The following is a 21680-nucleotide window of genomic DNA, read 5'->3' on the forward strand; positions in this document are numbered from 1 at the left end:
TTTCTAATGTAATTAGTCGATAATACGTAAAAGAATATCATTCTTTATTATTGGATTATTTCTCAGAGCGTTACAAGTATGAGAAAATAGTACAATAAAAAGGTAGCAAAGTTTAACACGAAGGTAATTCCGTCAGTAATCTCACGCACCGTCTGCAACGACGCTTTTTAGTTTTTTACCCTGCACATCCGGTCGTTGTAAATAAAATTCCCTACGCGACGACAAGTCAGAGCTGAAAAACACCCAATGCCTCTTGAAAGAACCTATTCGAAGGGCCGTAAAACAAAGGAAGATGTTTGCGATCCGGAGGGAACGAAGACGTCTTACACGAGTAACGGTTCAAAGAAACAATAAGACTATCCAACAAATGTAACCTGTCTCAAAGCAGTGAGAGAGGCTATCCAAGCTACTTGGAAGAAGTTTCCAATTCTAATTGCATCTACATAGATCCTTGGCTAATTTTTAAGGCTCTCGGTATTTGAATGACAAAATCTGTTCGATTCGACAATTTGCATCAATTTTCTTGTTCGCGTAAAGAATTAAAGATCGAGGTGGTCGATTGACCAGTTTTTCCAGCTTTCAAAAACACTTAATCTCGACTATTCTATAACTTCACAACTCCGCGCCCTTCGATTTAATCGCATATTCGCATAGACTTCACTTAATAAAGCATTGAATTATTTCAAACTGAAACCGATAAAATCCGGAAGTTCGATGATCCTTCGCAGACGACCTAAAACTCGATCCTTCTCTTCTTGAGTTCGTCGCCGGGAATAAACCGCGAATTACCATTCCGGTGAAAAACGTCGCGAGATAGAATATTGTATTCTTTCGGCGAGCCCGTTACCTCTGTTGAAAAAGAGTCGGGTGGGGGAGAGGGGTGTGATGGTGCAGGGAGAAGTAAGGTGCATGGGGGTGGTTAGAGCAGAAGTCGACAACAGTACGTAACAGCTGACGCCATCAACTTCGAGTAGAGGCACCTTCCACCGGGCCCGTATTTCTCTCCCCTGAAACGAGCGCCATCGTCCTTCGCGGTGCTTGGATGGTACTTGAATACAGAGCTTCCGCACTTCAATCCATCTGTCTACTCCTGTTAAGAGTCGGCCGTCCTATTGGTCGACGTTCCGAACACACACGAGGATGGCGTCGCTGGTCGGGGAGATTAAAACCGACGGAAAATGAAGTCGTCTTTGAATCGGTTGGCTACGGTTGCCTTTGAGATTGGGTAGCTTCGCGATCAGAGGTTTGGGATGTTCCGGAGACGTTACTGGGATTAAATACCTGATTTTCTCTGTATCATTTTTTTGTAGAAAAGGAGGAAAGGGGTGACATCGGTTTGAAGAGCGGTTTTAACGAAAGGTGTAGGTATTAGTTTTATTACGAAAATCTATCGAGTTTTAATCGTTGAATTCTATTAAGCTCTACCAAAATAACGTATTTCAGAACTTTTGCTTTTGGAACTAATGGAACCGTGCAAGTACTTTTAATAAAGATATGGTTATCAACTTTTATCGAAATAGAAACTTTATTACATATAAGGGGTGTTTGATAACAAAGTAGAACTTTCAGGAACGTTTGTACGAGCTACAATAAGAGAAACGTAAAGAATATAAAAGTTAAAAGCTTTGTAGACTTTGTTTATTAACTATTAATATTTGAAAATTGACTAAACTATTTCTGAAATTTTGGCAACCTTCTTTATACGAACTAATGTAGAACTGTTATTTTCACAGCACAATCATTTGCATATGGATAACGTATCTAGATATAAGTCACAAGTTAATAGTTCTAGTATCAAACAACTAGATATTAGTTTCATGTTATTTAAGGGGCTCCTCCTATTACCTGGTGGGAATTAAATTTAACTAACTGTAACTTTCTAATGGATTAAATTCTATTACGTCTCCGTTAATAAATATTTGACAGGCATTTTTACAGAAGATTGACAAATATAATTAAAAGAGACGCAAACAGAATTGCTGAGATTAACACGTTAGTTAAAATATCGGAATTCAATGAACAGTCATATTGATAGTACTGTCAATCCTAATATCAAAGTGATGATGTGAAATATTGAAATTCACGTCATAAAGCGCTGAGACAATTTAATTTTTAATATATACATGATTTAATCGATATTTTATTGATAAAAGATATTATGTATGTCTTTTGAAGATCCCCTGGTGCTTTTGTACTTTATAAAATTTTTCAAGATCTTTAACGAGATATGTTACATATAAAATGCAAACAATATTTTTTTCGATGTAACGATACTTTTCGAACGTTACTTTTCGATGTAAACGACAGAAATATCAAGATCAAAAAACATTCATTAATATTCCATATACTTTTTCACACGGACCAAATGTAATATATTAGAAATTTAATGAAATTCGTAAAAAGCATCAATAATTTCATGACAAATCGAGGATTTACGTGTACGTCGATTTACTTTTTTTCCCCTCGTTGTGCACTGGTCAAGAAAATCGATGAAACAAAATAACGACGAGATCGTGAATCCGCCTCCACGCTGTGACGTTTTTGTCGTCGGTTTTTTCGAATCGGTCGTACAATAATTTTGCCACACAAAAACCATAACTAATTCCCAATGCAAACAGTTCCTCCTTGTTGTTATTTACCGGAGATTTTGCGACTGGGAATAACTGCATTTCGCCTGTTTGCGCAACGAGAATATTGCGGCGTTTCTCGTTGATCGGTCATTCATTCGTGATACACATCAGCGTGTTATTGTAAAACAGCGGTCTTTTTAAGCGTGAACATTCAATTTCTGTTTTCCCGGGTATTTCACGTCGGGGGATTCCATCCTCCTAATTCGCCGTATCCTCTCTTTTCTCCGCCTCTCTTCTCTCTGCACCTGCCCCCCTCCTCCCTGAATTATTAAATATCGATTATGGGAAATCGTGGTCTGTTAATGGAAAAATGCAATATTCAACCACGACAAAGCGACGCGACGTAGTCGCGAGTGAATAAATTAATTACGAATCCCGATGACTTCACGCTACGCTGGGTAATCCGTCCAGAATAGGAACAAGTTTTTGTACTTGTGTCGTCGTTGTTCTTCATTGTTTTATTTTTTCGCTGATGCTTTAATGTCTTTTTATTTTCGTAATGTTTATCGTAACGTTCTTCCATAATTACGGACACGGATAATAATTGCTGGACTACGAATATTTATACAAATAATTAAAGAAATATCTAAAAGAAAGATATATTAAAACAGCCAGAGTATAATATTATAGTATGTATAACGTTATTGAGTTATAATATGTTATCTGAATGGTCTTCAAACATTTATGTAGAAAACAAATTACTATGTAAAAATATCGGGGACCTAAAAAGTTAAATTACACGAAAGTTTTCTCCGTACAAAACTGTCGTGTCGCTTTGTCCAGTTATAATTAAACAACGTTGTTCACGAAGTGTAAAAATAGCCGACAGAAAATTAACAAAATTCAATGTGTCCTAGTGTACCATCGCGTGATTTACATTTCGCTGGGTGCTCGACGTGTGAATAATTAATTATTAAATCGAGGGAGTGTTGCGTCAATTTTCATCGGTTCCACATATCGTTAAACATTGTTCCGTCAATATGGAAATGCGATGCGTCCTGAATTGTTGAAGTTGCCATAACGTTGACGAGGTACGCGTTTCGTCGTGCGATCATACTGTGGAAATTATTTATTTCACCCTTCCCGATTCCAGAGTTTCTATTAACTGGCTACATTTAATTAACGATCTCGCATCTCGTACCTTGTTTCAACGGTTCGATAGTAGAGATTTTCCCAATCAATGCGCGTGTACATTATTTAATCGAAATACGAAGATCGAACAGAAGGGATCGAGAAGTAATAGAGTTCATATGGGGAGTAACCCTTCGTTGACCCTTTGACCCTCGGTAGAATAACGAAGTTCTTGCTTTGATTTAGATATCACGCAGGGATTGTACCGATAGAATATTATTCTGTCGTTTCTACGAATCTGATCGTATTATAGGTATCTTTTTTTATCGCTAAGTATTCGTATAAATATTTCAATGTTTAGAAATTTACGGCTGCTCTTTATCGTAATCTCTATTTTTTATCGCGATTTCATAGTATTTCGAATAACTAGAGAATTCATAAGACCTTCGTCAGTGTTTTCTTTTTACAGAAGAGCGAAAAACTACTCCAATGCCTTTTAATTTTTCTAAACATCTTTTTTATCTAATCGTCTTTTTTTTTAATTATTCATCAGTTTACGCAGCCGCTGCGAAATCATTGCATCGTAATTTGAACTATAAAAATTGGGAGGGTTGACACGTGTTCTAGAGATCGCTGAGGAAGCTTCAAATCTTTTTGTTGACGCAAGAGATGATTTTTGGTACAGTCAGGGAATATTGATCTTAGGGAAGTTACAACGAGAGTTTTACTTTGATTTATGACGTTAATGCGTTTGTTACTCGGCGAAGCGTTTATACGAGGGTGTTACAAGAAGGTGTAAAAACGCAGCATCATCCATCCAGGTTTTGGAGTCGTGCGCCATTTACCATCTTGATTTAAAAGTTTAGGAATACGCGTAATATTCAACCAAAAATATCAGGATATCTTTTATTTTTAATAAAATTTCAGTAGTACGTATAAATCACAAACTTATTAACTATCATATCAGATTAATTGATCCTCTAACGATTGCTGAACATTTTGCAGTTTTTAACCGAACGTAATAATCGTCGGAAAACTTTTGAATCAAGAATATAGATATACTAAATCAGTCGTTACAATGTATGAGAATCCACGAACCATCAATTTGCTCATATTATAGGATAAGTAAAATACACCTGTGAGATACAGCTATATGCCTATATGGGTTTGCGGCTTAAGATTTTTCGGGCTGAAACGGAGAAAATTTTCGTGGATAGTAGAGGACGTACGAGTGGGCCGACGTAATAAATAAATAGAGGTCGATGGCGTTGTAAACGTCCGCCGTAAAGTGATTTAGCCACTTCATTGGCTCATAGAGAGTTAAGTGCAGACGCTGGCTACATAAACGCCGGCCAAGAGATTCACTCCGTTGCCCTCTTTTTCACTGTTAGTTTCTTTGCCCACGTCTTTACACTCTCCGCCTCTTCTCGCAGGGTGTCCATCGTCAGCCGCGTAAATCCCGGGACTACACACGAGCTTCGCGGTTTACTCTCCCACTCAAGATCCCTACGAACGTAAAATGTGCCTTTATTTTTACGCCGGATTTAACCGCGGCCAACCACTGGACTTTTCGATCCTCCTCGTGAATTCCGCTGTGTCAATAACCAACCAGCCACTTCCGAGGCCACTGGATCCTCTGCTTACCTTTGGCTCTCGTCGACGTGGCCGGATTGTTAATTTTAGAGAGCGAACCGTGTGAATGAGTATGGCCTTTTTGAGGAAGATCTAGGGGATGATCAGAGGAGGAGTTCGTGGACAGGTTTTTGAAGGCAGGTTTATCCGTGTTTTCTTGTTCAACATTTGGAATTCGTTTGGTTTAATGTCCTGTGCCGGACGAGATAAAACATGGAATTTTTTTGTTTTGTAGAAACTGGGATTAAAGCCGGCGTTGGAAGTTATACTTTGGGGTACTAAGTCGTTTGAAAATGGCAACACACCAAGCGTGTCGTCCGAAGAAATCTGTATTATTCTTGTTAGTGAAACAATATCGCGTAGAAGGAGTGTTACACAGGACACGCTGTAAAATTAAAAACAGTGGTATTAGTTTTAAGATGAAGCAAAGAATAAGTTTACAATCAAACCCATCGAAACTTTGAAATATTGTTAGAATTTTTCAAGCATAAGCACTTAGTGTTTGGAGATTAATCGAAGAACGATGGATTTAATTTAAAAATGGATTTAATCCGTGTTGTGTATAATCTAAAGTGCGATGTATATCCGTATTAAGTTTGCGTTAGAAATACAGGATATCAGATATTCTGCAAGATTTTGCAGCTTAATATTTTTGTTTCGAGTGATAAAATAGCGAAATGGTTAGATGTATCTCAACCGAAATGGTCGTCGCGACCAATAAAATGTAGGAACATATACCATAATGTATGTTCACATAATTGTTTATGTTCTAGATTTATCACGGTTGCGTCGTATATATATCTTGTATAGCATGGGTATAGGGTGAATTGGTCGTGATAAGTGTTGAAGAAAGATTCGAGTATAATTAACAGAATATTTATTAACAATACTCTCGATGTACACTTTACGTAGAGCTCGCGATTACACTTAGCGGTTCGCACTTTGCGATTACAACTCTACTTATGGACGATGCGTTACTATAGAAATCCTAAGATGTTGAAAGTATGTTATGAAAATGTTTCGACATCTGGCAATCATCTTGTCCGAAGGATAGGGTCTTTGTGTAGGAAGCCACGGGACAGGAACCGTTGGATGGTTTGCTATCGAGTGCCGCTACAGGTGTACTGATTCAACAACTTTCTTCAGAATGGCTTCTACAAATGCTACTCAAAATCAATAGTTCACAAATGCTATTGATAAATTTTCTTTATCTAGTTAATTGTAAACTTCTTTGATCACAAAAGATTCTATATACATTTTCGAAAAGTTTCAATTTAATCTATTTATATTTCTTTCACCCCCCTCTCTCGTCTCTCTTCATTTCTTCAAATTCAAAAGATCCTCCAGAAGCTTCATTCAAATTCCCTAACTTAACTGGCTCTGAAATTAACGTTTGTAGCTACCAAGTCATCTGACAGTAAAAAATATCGAGTATTTTACTCTATTATTTTTTACTCTTTTCTTAAATGTTTCCATTCCACATTAAAACAATTGAATGTCCCTTTGCTTAGCATTTATCGAAGTAATGGTAGGTCGAAACGACCAAAGTTTATCGTAACATGACACAATCATAATTAGAGAATCTCTTGAGACGCGATACCAAGATCACCATCCTTCGTAAAATCAAGGATCCTTTGCCTTTTAATTCCCAGGCCTGGCAACTTCCGGTCGATTTGAGAGCTCACCATGGAGAAAAATCGCCAGATAAGCGGTCAGATTACCGGTAAACGGGCGTTATCGTTCGATCGAAGTGGGTGGAACAACTTCAACGAGCCCTGCTCTCCGAAACGCGACGTCCCGGCTCTGATTGAGTCTGTTTCACGAAAAGGACCGGGCAAAAAGCGTTTCCTGATTATGCTCCTATCAGGATGGGTCTAATTGCTACTAACTTTCTCTTCTATACGACTGGTAAAAATCGACGGACAATCTCTCTCGTGCGGATTAACGAAATCGCATTAAACTGATCCTCATCTTGACGATTTCGTTGGCCAAGTTTTGTGCGATAGATACTCGATCACTCTTGATGAAACGAAGCTCAACATTTAGGGTAAATAGATTTCTTTTTTATTCTGTTGGTGTTTGAGAAATAGGGACTCGTAGATTGTTATACGATTTTTGAAGACTGGAAGTGTTTGTAAATGTTGCGAGTCGAACAGTTTAAGTTAATTATGAAATCATAAACTAGGTAAAACTTACAATTTTTAACAGTTTTACAAACTGATTATTCGATTAAGTTAGTTAATTACTACCAGCATATTTTTATAAACAGAGATTCGGATAAGAGAAACTTCAGTTTGTAATATTGAGATATCAATACGTATCAGTATTCAATATATCAATCGATATTGAAGAATTTATTTTGTAATAACAAAAACGATAATTTTATGGTACATTTTCCTCTTAAATTCCCATTGCAACTTTTGCGCCTCTATTAAAATTTGTATATTGCTCAAACGATCTCCTGTAGAAAGATATAAATTTCAATATTCACTTTACGCTACAACCTCCACGGTTGTTAAGATTTTCATCCAAGTCGCAGTTATCGATCATCAACCGAAGGGAATAAGAAGAAATCTAGGATAACGAACAAGCTTTGATTATACATTTTCCCTAAAAACTTTCTCTATCAAAGCAAAGTGGCGAAAAATTCACGCGAAACGAGCAGCACAATCAAACACGGAAATAAGCATGGCAGAGTAGCTGGCATCGTCGAGAGCAACAGGAAAAACAGAAATCGTTCAGTTTATTCACGAGAGAGCTTGTTTCAGAGAGGGATGACGTGAAGGACGTCGGTACGGAGCCTCATCCGTGGAAAGAGAGAGGTTCTTAACGGTAAGAGGGCATGGAAATCGTACAAAGACGATGAAGACGTCAGACCGCATTTCCAACGAGCACGGATGCTTAATCGAGCAGATAAATCGCGCTGAGGTACACGTCGCGAAACGACTCTCTTGGAATAAGGGTCCTTCTCCGTCGAACTCGTCGAATACGAGGAGAGCTAAGGAATAAATAGGAAGAAAGAAAGGGAGGGAAGTTAAGATGAAAAAGATAAAAGTAAAAGAGAAACCTTATGTCGCTGCAAAAATATTTATTTACTCGAATCTGCGAGTACAACAATAACAGAAATTTCGTTTATGTGGAGGAGAAAACGACGAAACGTTGAATCGTGAGGGATTTTTCAGCGGTGCTTTTTCTTGCGCGAATGTAAATAAGATGTAAGTGCTCCTATGTATCTTTATTAATATTTTTATTAAATGCTACGAGAGAGAAATATAATTCATGTACATATGTAGACGCTGAAAAAGTATGTACGTAAAACTGATGATCGATAAGGGTTACTTCTGTTGGTTTGAACAGGATTTCGATAGTAGACTGATGATTTTTTGGGGTAGCTTCAAGGTGAACTTGGTTTGGAGACTTGAAAGAATTTGACTTGGGCACTTTGGGTATCACGAAATATTATCCAAAAAAGTTTTTTCTGAGACGTTCTTCTGGAAGTTCAGCTTCAACTGATCTTTTGTATTTAGTATGTAGTTTCTATAATGTAACGTTCATGTTAAGTATTGATATAATATTTTATTTGTATATTATAATGTTATATTTATATAATATTCAGTCCTAAATCATGTCTAGTGGAAAGGATTAACGCAAATACCTAGGATTGACTGAAGCTTCTCCTTTATTCTTTAGAAAATCGTCGTCGAGTCAAAAATATACCGTGTGAAATTTTCATTCCCGCTTACGTTCGTGATTTTAATTTCACCGCAAACACCGGCTAGAAAATTTATGTAGAAATATTCATCGTCGGTGTACGGCGCCTCGTCTTTAGTCTTCTCTTTTTCTCCTTCTATCTTTCTCTTCCTCTTACGAAGAAAGTTCGGTATAGTTGCTCGCGACGGTGTAATTGGAGTTCGAAAGTTTTGGATTCATTAGTGCCGAAGCGGTCTTATCTCGAAGATCTAATTCGTGATACTTCGGGGATAGGCCGAGAGGCCGCCTGTTACTTTCAAGGACTTTCAAAGAATCTCTCGTTCGCCTTCGGTCCGCGTACGTGGTTCGGTTCTTCGAACGGTTCTCGATTAATGCCACCTTTCCCGACCACCAAAGACTGAAAAATTCCACGGGTTATATTAAGTACTGTGCTAGGAGACCGGTGGTACTTGGTGAAGGGTTCTTATGTTATTGAGGTAAAATGCGTGCTCTTCGTGAATATTCATGCGCTAGAACGAGGCTAATGAGAATTAGAATGCGTTATAGAGTACGTGATGCTGAAGAACCGGGTCTAATGTTGCGAGTCTCAACCCCTTGATGCTTGCTGATTTGAACTAAACATAGATTCGGAAAAAATTATTTTCATACATTTCATTCCCAATTCGACGATCGATACGTTGTTAAAAAAGAGTGTTGTTTCGTTCACGCGTCCAACTACTTCAATAAGATAATTTGCCAATTACAACGTAAACAAAGGACGTTTACGTGAATAATCGTGTTGCCGTTCAACGGGCCGGACTAATTACCTGTTCCTCACGAGGCAAAGAACGGCATAATTCTCCGGTGAAACGACAGCCGGTAGATTGGAAACTCCTTGAATTCACCGAAACGATTCCGGTTGGCACGCATTCGCTGTGCGACCACGCGAAATGGATTAGTTTCGCAAATACACAAATACTGAGGGGAGCGTGTTTCGCGGCCGTTACGACTAATTTAGCCGCGTGTATCCGCGTTAAGGGTTGCCGATACCGGCTCGAACTTGTACGGATCACGTCGATTTCCCTCGGCCCCGAGATCGACAATATAGGAACGATGAAAACCAGGCGGTCATTCCGGTTATCGTTGATAGAAATTTGAACTTTGTATAATGAAGTAATTACAATATTTGAGAACCGAAATATGATATTGATATGTAAACGTTGAGAGATATCCATTATCCATTAAAAATTTCTTTGGTAAACTGTCATATCTCCTTGTTATAATAATAACTGAGTTATACGTCTAAAAGAAGATCATTAGTTTGAGATATTCATGTAATTCACTAGTTTAAAATTAATTTTAAACTTATATTGTATTTTATGATCTTATATCTATTATCTATTTATTGTATTTATCGACAAATTTTACAAGTATCTATTTATATATTGAAAAATTGTTACTAGAGTTTCTTTATCTTTAGCGTGTTGTGCACGTTCACCATTTGGTCAATCGTGAACGTAGGTTGTCAAGCGTTTAAGAGCGAAGTGCTTCTGCGTTAAGTCGATATTCCATTATAATCCACATTCAATCACTTCAAGTAGATTATCGATGGCAGGAAGAGATTCGCGCCTTGTTTCCTGATACCCTTCTGCTTCTCGGCTTGCCATCAATCTTCGATAAATAAATGGCAATCAATTTCTTCGGTATTCGTGATAGATAAAACAGACCGTATAACGCTAACTTTATGCTATTTATTTCCATTAGCCATTCAAACCATTTAATTTAATTTAATCCTTATTCATTAGACGAAAAGAATATCTTTAAATGATTAAGAAAAGAAATCTATAAGAAAGACGTTCGAAGCTCATCGTTGAAACGAGCACGGAACGACGTTGATTTTTCAGAAAATTTCTTGAGAAAAGGTTCAAGAATGTTCCGTGGATTCTAAGGTTCTTCGCCAGAAATCGGATAGAAGGTTCTTTTTGCGACGGATGGAATCACGATCGCTGCAAGCAGGGCTAGTCCCACTCTCGGCTGACCCTAATCGGGCCAACCCACTGCTAAGTCTGACTACAACTGGGCGTAACCACTGCGAGTAATCCAGTTATTCTCAGCGTTCGTCGGGCCATCTCTCCTCTTTTTACTGCTAACGCGTTGGATGTGTCGCGACAAGGGTTACGGTTCTTGAGATTGTTGACACACTTGCCTCGGTTCCCTGGAAAATGGCCGATCGGTCGAATTGTTAAAAATCCTTTCGAGGGATGGACATTGTAATCTGCCGAAGTTAGATGGAGCCAGAAACGTTTTGATCGAACAGTAATTTATCGGTTTCATTTTTATCGAACATTTGCGATACGATGTTAGATTAGGATTAGGGTTAGATACGAAATTAAAATTTCACACATATAATTATATGGAAATATATAAAATCTGAAAAAAAGGAGATTTGCAGAAATTCAAAAGGAAAGAAAACGTAATTTTAACAGAAGAAATGAAAAAATGATAACGCAAGAACGCCAGAATTTCAGAAAAGGAATTCTGATGGAAATGAACATTAACCAAGATATAACGTTCCTATATCGCGAAGGCTATTGTATATGATAAAACAGTGATGGAATATTCTCGTGTCTAGAAGGAAAACATTTGCCGACAGTTTCGCCTCTCTGTCTAGTCGCGGTTCGTTTTACAGCGGGAAATTCGAACTACGCCTTTATATATCGGATTGACTTCTGAGGTGGAACAGGGAGGCTTCCGGTTACACATCAGACAAGTGATGGATAGGGAATAAATGGGGAATATCGGCTGGAAATATTAGAGATATTAAAAAGGAGCCACCCCTACTCGTCATCCGCGCCGGCATCCTTTTAGAGGCGGCCCCTCCGCCATATCCGTCATCTCGACAGATTGAAATCCGACGCCATCAAATTATTCTTATCGAGCGAAGCCTGTCGGTGAGCTTTGTCGGAGCCTAGGATTTTTCTTTCATTCGTCTCTGTTGAGATTTTTCCGTGATATCGTCAATGGAAACCACGAATGTATTTATTTCTCATTTTTTCTTTCTCAATTGTCGTTTTTTCGTAAATGAATAATGGATTTTTGACGAAGACAATAAAATTTTGGAGATTAAATCGTCATATTACATTAATTCGTGGAAGACGTTTTCGACAGACCGCTAATACGATTTTCAATTGGGTTTAAATATAAAGGCGATAAAAGAATAAATCTTCGATGATTAAATTGTGAAAATTCATTGTTAAATCGTTTTCTATTATCTTTGAGGTTTTATGCATCGCCGAATACTGTTATCTTCATCCCCTGACTCTCAGGAATTTTCTGATTTCAACTGAGCAGAAAATGTTATTACTTTTCCTTCCATCGTTGATTCGTATATCGTATCTATGTTTTATTCATAACAATCTTTGTACGTACAGTCGATAGTGGAAACAGAATTCCGCGAACTTGAGTCTATTTCGAAAATTTCTAAGTGAATGATTTCGCTTAGGAAATTAATTTTAATTTGTCAATTTTTCACCCTCGTAATCCATCCACTTCTGTGATTAAAAAACTTTTTAACAGTTTGGTCAATTAACCATAGATATTGAATTTTTTCCAAATATCTTTACAAAATTTCTATAAATACTTATCCAAGTAGAGATTAATTTAATCGTAATTAACATTAAAATTTTCATAGAAAAATATCGCGATAGTAAAGTCTTAAAGAGCCAAACTTTCTCTCAGCAAACGCCTTCTGAAAGTTCCTATCTCTTCGTTCTATTTTTCCCTTTAAACGCGAGAAACGTTTTCCAAGTTACAGGCAAATATTGTTTGTTCGTTTGGTTAAAATTAATCCACTGTCGCGGTCACTTATTCGGGGGTGGTAGCGGATAGGGCTGAGAAGAAGTTCCGAGGGAAAACGAGCAGAAGTTTCTTCGCGGCGCGGCGTTAGATAATTCGGAAACGTGTTTGACTTTTAAAATTTATGAAACTCGACTGACTAGATTAGACTCCTAAGCAAGTTTGCGGTTTTCATATCTAACTTTCGTTGCTGTTTACGCACGGTGACTGTTCAAACTTACCCTCTCTCAACCCTCTCTTCCCCGCGTTTCTCCCTTCTCGTCACGTCCTTCTCCTCTGCCTCATGGTAAGTGCGCAAAGGTCTCTATTAACAAAGTTTTAATCGAATTCATCACAATGCGCCGTTTCGTTTAATACAAATTCGCCCAGTCAGAAAGCTGCCGTCCTTCCGTTACCCCGATGACGGGCGACGAGTAAATCGTGCGAATTCTCGCGAAATTCCTGATATTTTACTATTTTACCATGAGTTTACTATTATATAGTCAGTAAATATAACAAACACGTAGGAATTCGTAAAATATTTCATAATCTGACGATTACAATTAGAGGAGATCGAAATAAGTTGATACAAAAGTGGATCGGTTCTAATATAACTAGTAGTTTTTTCCAAAATTTCCATACAATTATCAGCCACGAATAAGTTAACATATTAGTAACCAAATAATTTCGAACAAAAATTCTATAAATCGACAACTACAAAATACACATAAATTTTCTTCTACCTTACCTCCCCTGCTATATCTCTTTTGGAAACAAAATAGACCAATGAATGGTAATTAAATAATTGTCATAAAGACGTTATCAAAGTTTCCGAAAGGGAGCACCGAGGACGATTCTTGAATGGTCTACGATAGAAAAGAAGATTACATGATTTCACGGCGGAGCCAATATCTGGTGGCGGCGGCGGCGTTGGGAAATCGAGGGCGACAACTATAATCAGAATCAATCGTCCCGTTAACGAGGTAGTAATTCTTCCCCTTGAACGAGAGGCGACGAGAAAAACAGGAAAGTACGGGGTGAAAGTGTTCTCTCGTTGCAATACGAGCGTCACGACGCCAGCTACGTCTTCCTGACGATCGGAATCTAGACTGGAGTTCCAGGAGCTGGGGGTTGAACAAGGGGTGGTAGTGGATGTGACCATGTAAGAAACAACGTAAATTGTTAAGGCCAGGCCGTGCCTAGTTGTAAATTAGAAAACAGGCAATCTTGCACCGGTTGGCTCTTTCCCTGGTTCGTTCTTCGTCCTTCTTTCCTACACTTCCTCTTGTACCTTTTGCTTTTCTCAGCTCCGTGACTCAACTGTATCTCACTCTTCTAACACATGGTTTTCCCTTCTTGTTTCATCTTGTGCACGGAGGGTTTAGTAGGGGCCATAAAAAAAGGAGAAGCGAGGGTCTTAGAAATCCGGCCGAAATTAAGCCGAAACTTACGGGGCCAACCCTCGTGTAAGCGACAGCATCGTTCGAGCATCTGTTCCCTTGTTCGCCATTAATTAGCTCGTTTTTTGGCCCTTTACGATCCGTTTGATCTCCGCTTTCGCGTAATAAAATTCGTCACTGGGGACCTTGTCGGAAGAGAGATTAAGACTGGACAGGAAGGACGGTAATGCGCGCAAAATGGCGAAACACTGCTTTCCAATACTACTTTATTATTTCTTTTACTACTTAGTGAAGTTATATGTTTATTCATGTTTCCTTGATTGGGAGAAGCTTCTTTTTCTTCAGTCAAAGAAAAAAAAAAAGAAAAAAAAGTAGCTTGTAAACATAAAATTTCTTTCCACTAATTAATTAAAAATTAATTTTCGATTTTCATTAATCACTCCTTACTCTACTTATTGACTATTACAAATTCATAAAATTTTCAATTTTGATCTTTTAATACCTTGTACGTCGATTCAGTAAAGTAAACATGACAATGGAAACAAAAATATTCTTCTTTAATCGAATATTTCACAATAATTAATCTTTCCATCTAAACTTTAAATTTCCATAGAACACTTATTTTATTCTTGAACATGATATATGTTGTAGAATATTAAATACACAATTATTTGTTATTACGAACGAAGGAACAATTACTGCGATTTATCAACTTCTATCCTCGACTTATTCAGGCGATAGATCAACCGTATTAACAATTCGAGTTAAGAAGATTATGTTAGTATGATTTTACAAAGTTCTGTTTACGAGAATTCACCAAAAAACTGTCTTAACGCGCACATTGTGCCGGTGCCGACGAAATTTTACGCTTCTTTTCATACAAAGAACGCATCCTACGGATTCATTTGGCTAATGGAGTAACGTGTATGATTTCATTTTCATTTATTAATTTCGTTAATGGCATAATCTCCAGTTTATATCGGATTGCTGGCGGTCGGTTGGTGCGCAGCATCTCGAATTAATTTTCCAAGAACCGCGGAGCGAAAAGGGGGCGGGAACACGAGCGCGTGTTACCCCTCCAGGAGCGTCGGTAAAAAATTAATTTTCTTAATGCAACACTACCTGCAAAATGAGGTGAGTGTTGAGATTGCGAAATAATTAGTGTTTCCCAAGCTTGTCCGCAGCTTAAGGAGAATGTTTTCCGCGGAACGAGATATGACGTTTGCGAATCCCGGACCTTGACCATTTTTAACATATCCTGGTCTTTTTTTAGGAATTTCACAAACCCTTATCTTACGCGAAACATTAGTTTTTTTTACTAACAACTTTGCGTAAGATATTTAAATCTTTGTAGTTTATATTTAAGTTATTTTATTATTTTTTTTAGTTGATTATCTTCAGCTGTTTGTATGAATAGAAGATTAATAAAGATCATAAAACTGTCATAATAGGTTGTTAGCGACTCAGTTGAATTTATAGGTTGAGCTTTACAATATTTTGGAAAATATTCGCTTGTTTTAAAATTTTTAACAATTGTAGTGAATGATTAAAAACTTTGCGCAGTCTAATCGATATTCGATTCTTCATTTTCCAGAATCCTTCTGTTAAATTAAGATTTTTAAGTCTGTGAAAGGTTTTGTGGCTTGGTAGTATTTCAAGTATATAAATTAGTTCAAGTAAAGAAACACGCAAACAATTTATTCCATATAACGATTATTAGATACGACGAAGTGCTGTAATAGAGTCTGCGTAATAAATTTTACGTAATTACTTCGTGTGCGGGTTCTCTATCTTTTTTTCTCTGCTTCCATCGAGTCCGTAGAAGCGGAACTGTAGATAGTCGATACTCAATTCGCTCGTACGATGGCTGCGAGGCAAATTTATAAGGATGAAAGCTTAGGAATTTTCCTTGCAAGTTAATGATCGGTTCTGGAAAATCATTAACGATATATCTTCTTTTCTTGAAAAATTTTTCTCCCGCAGTTGCATTAAATTAGGTTACATTGTTTTAGGTAGATATATCACTATATTAAATTAATTTTGATGCGAAGCGTAGGTAAAAAGATGTAATTATTTATTTGTTATCTCAATGTTTTTGAACTTATTTCGCTAGATTTACCGGGGTGAGTGTCTCGTAGACGTCTGAACACTGAACTCCGCGTTTCAATCCACGGTGCTATTAAGAAGATGAAATTTGCAATTCAGATAGGTAAGAAATGCTACTATTTCTCGCGCTCGGATTGACGTTTGCCACTTTCCCGATGAAGAAATCGAGATACACCGCGGAGAACCGATAAGCTTGCAACAAAATGCACATTCCACTTTGCTCCATTTTTCCTGAACTTTTCCATGTTTAAACAAAGTATCGAAACTCAAAGGAAATCGTAGAGACTCATAGTCGTAACTTTGCGGCCATGAATCTATTAGGCTATTGAAGCTTCCAATTATTGGAAATTTCTATCGCAAAATTGCGTTTCATTTCTGTTAAAAACTATAAAGACTCGCGAACCGTTCTGAAATTTGTTAAATCCTACTTTCTATAAAAGAAGAAATTATAAAGACACGCAAAGTAGAATTATAGAACTCATAATCGAAATTTTACAATCAGAATTTCGCTGAACTACATTTAATTATCGAAGTTTTTAATTATTGAAAATTTCGATTAAAATATTATCTCTTTTCTCTTCACATTCATATTCGCCTATTCTTTGTACAATTTCAATAAAAAATAAAAAGACTCCAGGAAGCATTTCAAAATTTAGCGAGTCCATATTTCCGCATTATTTGAATAAAATACCGTATACGTGGTTATTTAAGGTTAAATTAAATTAAATTTTATGTTGGCTTAAACCATGCAAATCAAATGATCGAATAAAACGATTCACTTAATCCTAATACGAGGAAGAAATAAACTTCCCTTATATTACTTACAAAATAAAATAATAAATTAATTAAAATAATTCATTGGTCTACACGAATACTATTTTTTAGCATAACTTCGACTAAAATAACCTAGCCTACATTCAACCGCCAATACCCATCTCCATCTACGCATATCTAATCACCATTCCTTCCTCCTGCTCGCAATAATTCTCACCCATACCTCAGTCTCCCTATTCCTTCCTCGCATCATTCTACCGACGAAACCGTCAAAGTCCTAGCCGTCATCGAATTCGATGGTCTAACGAAATCATCGGTATGCTGCTATCGGTGGTCGAATAATTTTCTATCATCCTCGTGGGTGGTGGATGGGGGCGGGGGTAGGGAATGTATTGCCAGCGAACCAGAGCCACCCGTTTCGCAGCGACGATTCCCTTCCGCGTTCCGATCGAAATATGTACGGCACGTTCCTGCAAGGTAAACTCGAAAGGTACGGGGGCGCGGTGGTATTTGTCAGGACTCGGCAGACGTGCCCGTCGGTATCCGTCGGAGATATTATTCAAGATAGGAAGCAGAGACGGAGCCAGCCAAGACGAAAATGGCCAGTTGGACAGTTGGACAGTTGGCGGTCGAGCAACGTCCTTGTCAAATTCTCTTCCTCGTTGCACCATCGTCGTCCATCGTTGTGTTCCATTGGCTTTGTGTGTGTGTATGTGTGCTAGTATGGTTAGCTAGAACGAGGAGGGTGACGAGCGGAAACGAAGGAGGATCGTAGCTGTTTCCGGCTGCGTTCGCTGTCACGTCGAGTTTCCACGGTGTCGCGAGGATGTCTCTATCGAGTTACGGCTTTGTTTTTGGGTCGATAGACTACTCCATCGGCACTTCGCCCGTCCCCCTAGACTTTCTTTGACCCCCTTTGACTTTGTTTCCGGCCTCTGACCGATAAGCACGATAGCCAGGCAAAATTGATTTCCCAAACATTTCGTGCACTGTGTGTACTATGATGCCCGTGGACCGAGGGGAACGGAAGTTTCCGACTTCCATAGGCCGGCGTACGCCGCCGCCTCGTAATAATACTTTGTCCGTGTAGAAATCGATTTCCGTCCCGGCTTTACATGGCAAAGCGACCTATGCCGAGTTTATTCCGTGCCTCGGCGATCAGTTAGAAGACCGGAGATTTGCAATATGTATGTTTTTTCCTTCCACCGGTCCTCGGCTTGATAAACTGATGGAAGGTTATGGTTAATTAATCGATTTCTAATTACAAAGAAGTTAGGACGAACAGCTTTGAACAATCACGGAGATACGCGCGATTAAATATCGATATATCGTGTCGATAATCTATGTTGATAATCTATGGAAAATCTTTTTGGATTTTCTATGGAACTCTGTGAACGCGTACGTATTAGAGAATTTAGAGCGATTAATTGGTTGCAGTTTAGTTTTGAGACGCGAATGCAGAATTTGACGATGTAGATTTAGAAAAAGGCATGTAGCTGAAATATTTAAATTGTATTTATCGAAAGAAAAAGAAAGGTCTACCGCGATCGAAACATTATTATTTATTGTGAATTTTATTTTGAAGAATCATCAATTTTGTTTCCCTTTATGATGGTATTTATAACGATTGAAATGCTCAAGAAGTCGTTAATAAAATAAAAAAGAATGATAGGGGAAGAAAACGGTGGAAAAACTGCAACGATATACTGGTGGACGTGATAGCAGTTAGTATTGGCTGAAAATCGTTCGTGATTGGAATCATAGCCAATTCTATCAAAGCACTCCTGCAGCGCTGCACGTTTCGTGTTTCCACTAAAAACAAGCATCGTTACAAAAACGCAACGCAAGGAATATCAATGCACCGAAATCATTTCACCCGGACGAAGTGATCCTGGGATCAGCTTAGGGGATCGCTTTTAAATATCACTTTCCAATCGACCAAGCAGAATAAATCGCGAATTAATCGAACTTTTATTTATGAAATTCCTTATGGCAATTTATTAATGAAAATATATCTGACTCTTCGACTAAGTGACAAGATCATTATACATGTAAAACATTAATTTTATTATAAAGTTCAAGTATACACATACGAAATTATAGCCAAGGATTTGTTCCGCTATAATTATTGATAAGGCTTCTCGTTCTAATTCCGTACCTAGAAACTAAAACTTATTACAAATGTATAAAAATAATATAATAAAACGTCGTTAAAATTGTTTTATTTATTCCATCACGAAAGATAGCCAATTTTCTATCATGTTTTGTACTTTGTAAAATCATCAATATTTGCATCCACTTGAACTTTTCGTTCGTTAACACTTCCTTCTCACTTCAACAATGTCCTGCTTTCCTCTTGGACGTCACAAATTCTCACGGTAAAGCTGGAAGGGAGGAAATAGACGATTTTTTTTTCCATCGCGGAATTCGATTAGGCGTCGTTCATTGTGTAAAGGTTACTGCAGCGAGAGCATCGCCACGCGCGCCTGCTCGTTTCAGCGAAATTCCACTCCTTCCACTCTAACGTCTCTTTCTCCCTTTCCCCGCCGGTTTTAGGGGAACAAACCCCTCTGGTAGCCTATAACGAGGAAGAAAGCTTTCTTTATCTGGGTTGCAAAATCGAATTGTCGTCCTTTCGTCTCGCGGGCTCTTCCTCGCAGATTCTCGCACCTCCCTTTTCTCCGTGAGTTCGTGAAAACATTTCATCCGAACGTCCTTCCGTCTCTTTCTCTCTCGATCGTCCTATTCAACTACCCGCAGAAGTTAAGGACTCGTTGATGAAGCGAATCAGATATTCCTTAGAGAAAATAATCCGTCAGGAATTCAAAGGGGGAACTCTCACTGAAAACTCCTGGTTAATATTGTTAATTCATGATATGAGAAAATCCATTCGAGCTTGCTGACAAACTTCCTGTATTTAATTTACATCGCGTTCCTGTCAATTATCGGAAGTGGAGAAAGTTGGAAGGATAATTTGCTTATGCGAACTGAGCTTTGGATACGAGGTTTATTTGATAATAGAATTTCAGAAAAGAATGGAAAGATTTCAGGATTCGCCAACTCGTTTGTCCTTTTGCATTTATTTTATTATATTCGCAATTATATTCGCATTGTAGCAGATTTTTTTCTGACAAAGGTACTTCAATATTATACGCTTGCGTAATTTTTCTCAAGTTCGTATTTTGTATTTTTCAATTGGATTGACATAATTACCATAAATTGACAAATTGCGAAGTACAAATTGCCAATACTAAGTTTTCCTGTATGATAACAGAGTTTTATTCGATATAAAATTGTAGAAACTTCTTCTGCAATACAATTCTGTAACCCATAATTTGTCATTTGTCGGTTTTCACTAACATTGTTGATAGTTAAATTATTATATGAAAGAAGATCCTCGTAGACAATTCTGTGCCTTTCTTGTCTTACCGACAAAAGAACATTTCCTTTCATACTACCTTCCTCGCAACACCTCCATCCCTTACTCGTTTCAATTTCCCATTCTTCGCGTTTTTACAACACTCGCCACACTTCGAACGCACGTTTCTCTAGTCCAGAAAGCCAAAATTCACTTTTCTCCGTCTTTTACCTTGGCGGAAAGAAATTTCAGACAGGCGAAAAATGTTCCACTGTTTGCACGCGGATGGAAGTGCGAATTCGCAAGGCTCGCAAAACGGAAAGTCCTCATTTGTTTTTCTCGCCGTTTTAAGCGCCTCTTGCAGTAAACGATATCTTCCTCGACTATGGAGAACAAGCTCTATCGGTAGTAGTTAGCGCACAAAGAGAGAGAGAGAGAGAGAGAGAGGGAGAGAGTGAGAGAAGGTTGAACCTGAGGGCTGACTCGACTGACTGGAATAGCGAGAAGGGAAGGGTCGAGGCAACTTAAACAGCGGGTAACAAGAAGTAGCAAGTAATAATTGAGTCAGGCAAGTATGCCGCGGACCATGCCGGCAAGCTGGAGAACGCCGATGTGGATGTACCTGACCGGAATTCGGAAACAGTGGGAGAAGAGAAAGGGGAAGGAGAACCGGGTAATTCCGGCGACTTCGACGATAGAAGATGGTTCCTCTTCTGGCTCGTCGATCGGATAGAATTTAGGTGTTTCTTGGAATATTAATGCAACCTCACGCGCAATCGGGCCAACTGGGATTCGACTGTTCTAGAAGAAATTGAAGTGTTATCGCCTGAACACTTTCACTACCACGGTCGAGATGTGTATGAGACATCGAGTAATGGATGAACGTTGTTCATACGACGCTATGCACGAGATATTTTGCGTGTCTTTCCATTAACTCTTAAACGATATAAACCGAGAGAAACTGGTGCAAACCGAGCATAGTACCTACTATAAATCGAAAATAGGCATTGAATATTATCGTACGTAATGAAATTGTTGATTCTCGTTTTCTATAGAAAGTTTAACCTGTGCGTTCTTTTTACTTGATGTCAGAAACGTAGGAAATCTCGAGGATAAATTCATCATTGTTTTCTGACTCGTTCATTTTCGATTCTTCATCGTTTTATTGCGCTGTTAAGAAATTAA

The sequence above is a fragment of the Bombus bifarius genome, unplaced genomic scaffold (genome assembly GCF_011952205.1).
Source record: "Bombus bifarius isolate JDL3187 unplaced genomic scaffold, Bbif_JDL3187 scf7180000008162, whole genome shotgun sequence".
Classification (NCBI taxonomy): Eukaryota; Metazoa; Arthropoda; class Insecta; order Hymenoptera; family Apidae; genus Bombus; species Bombus bifarius.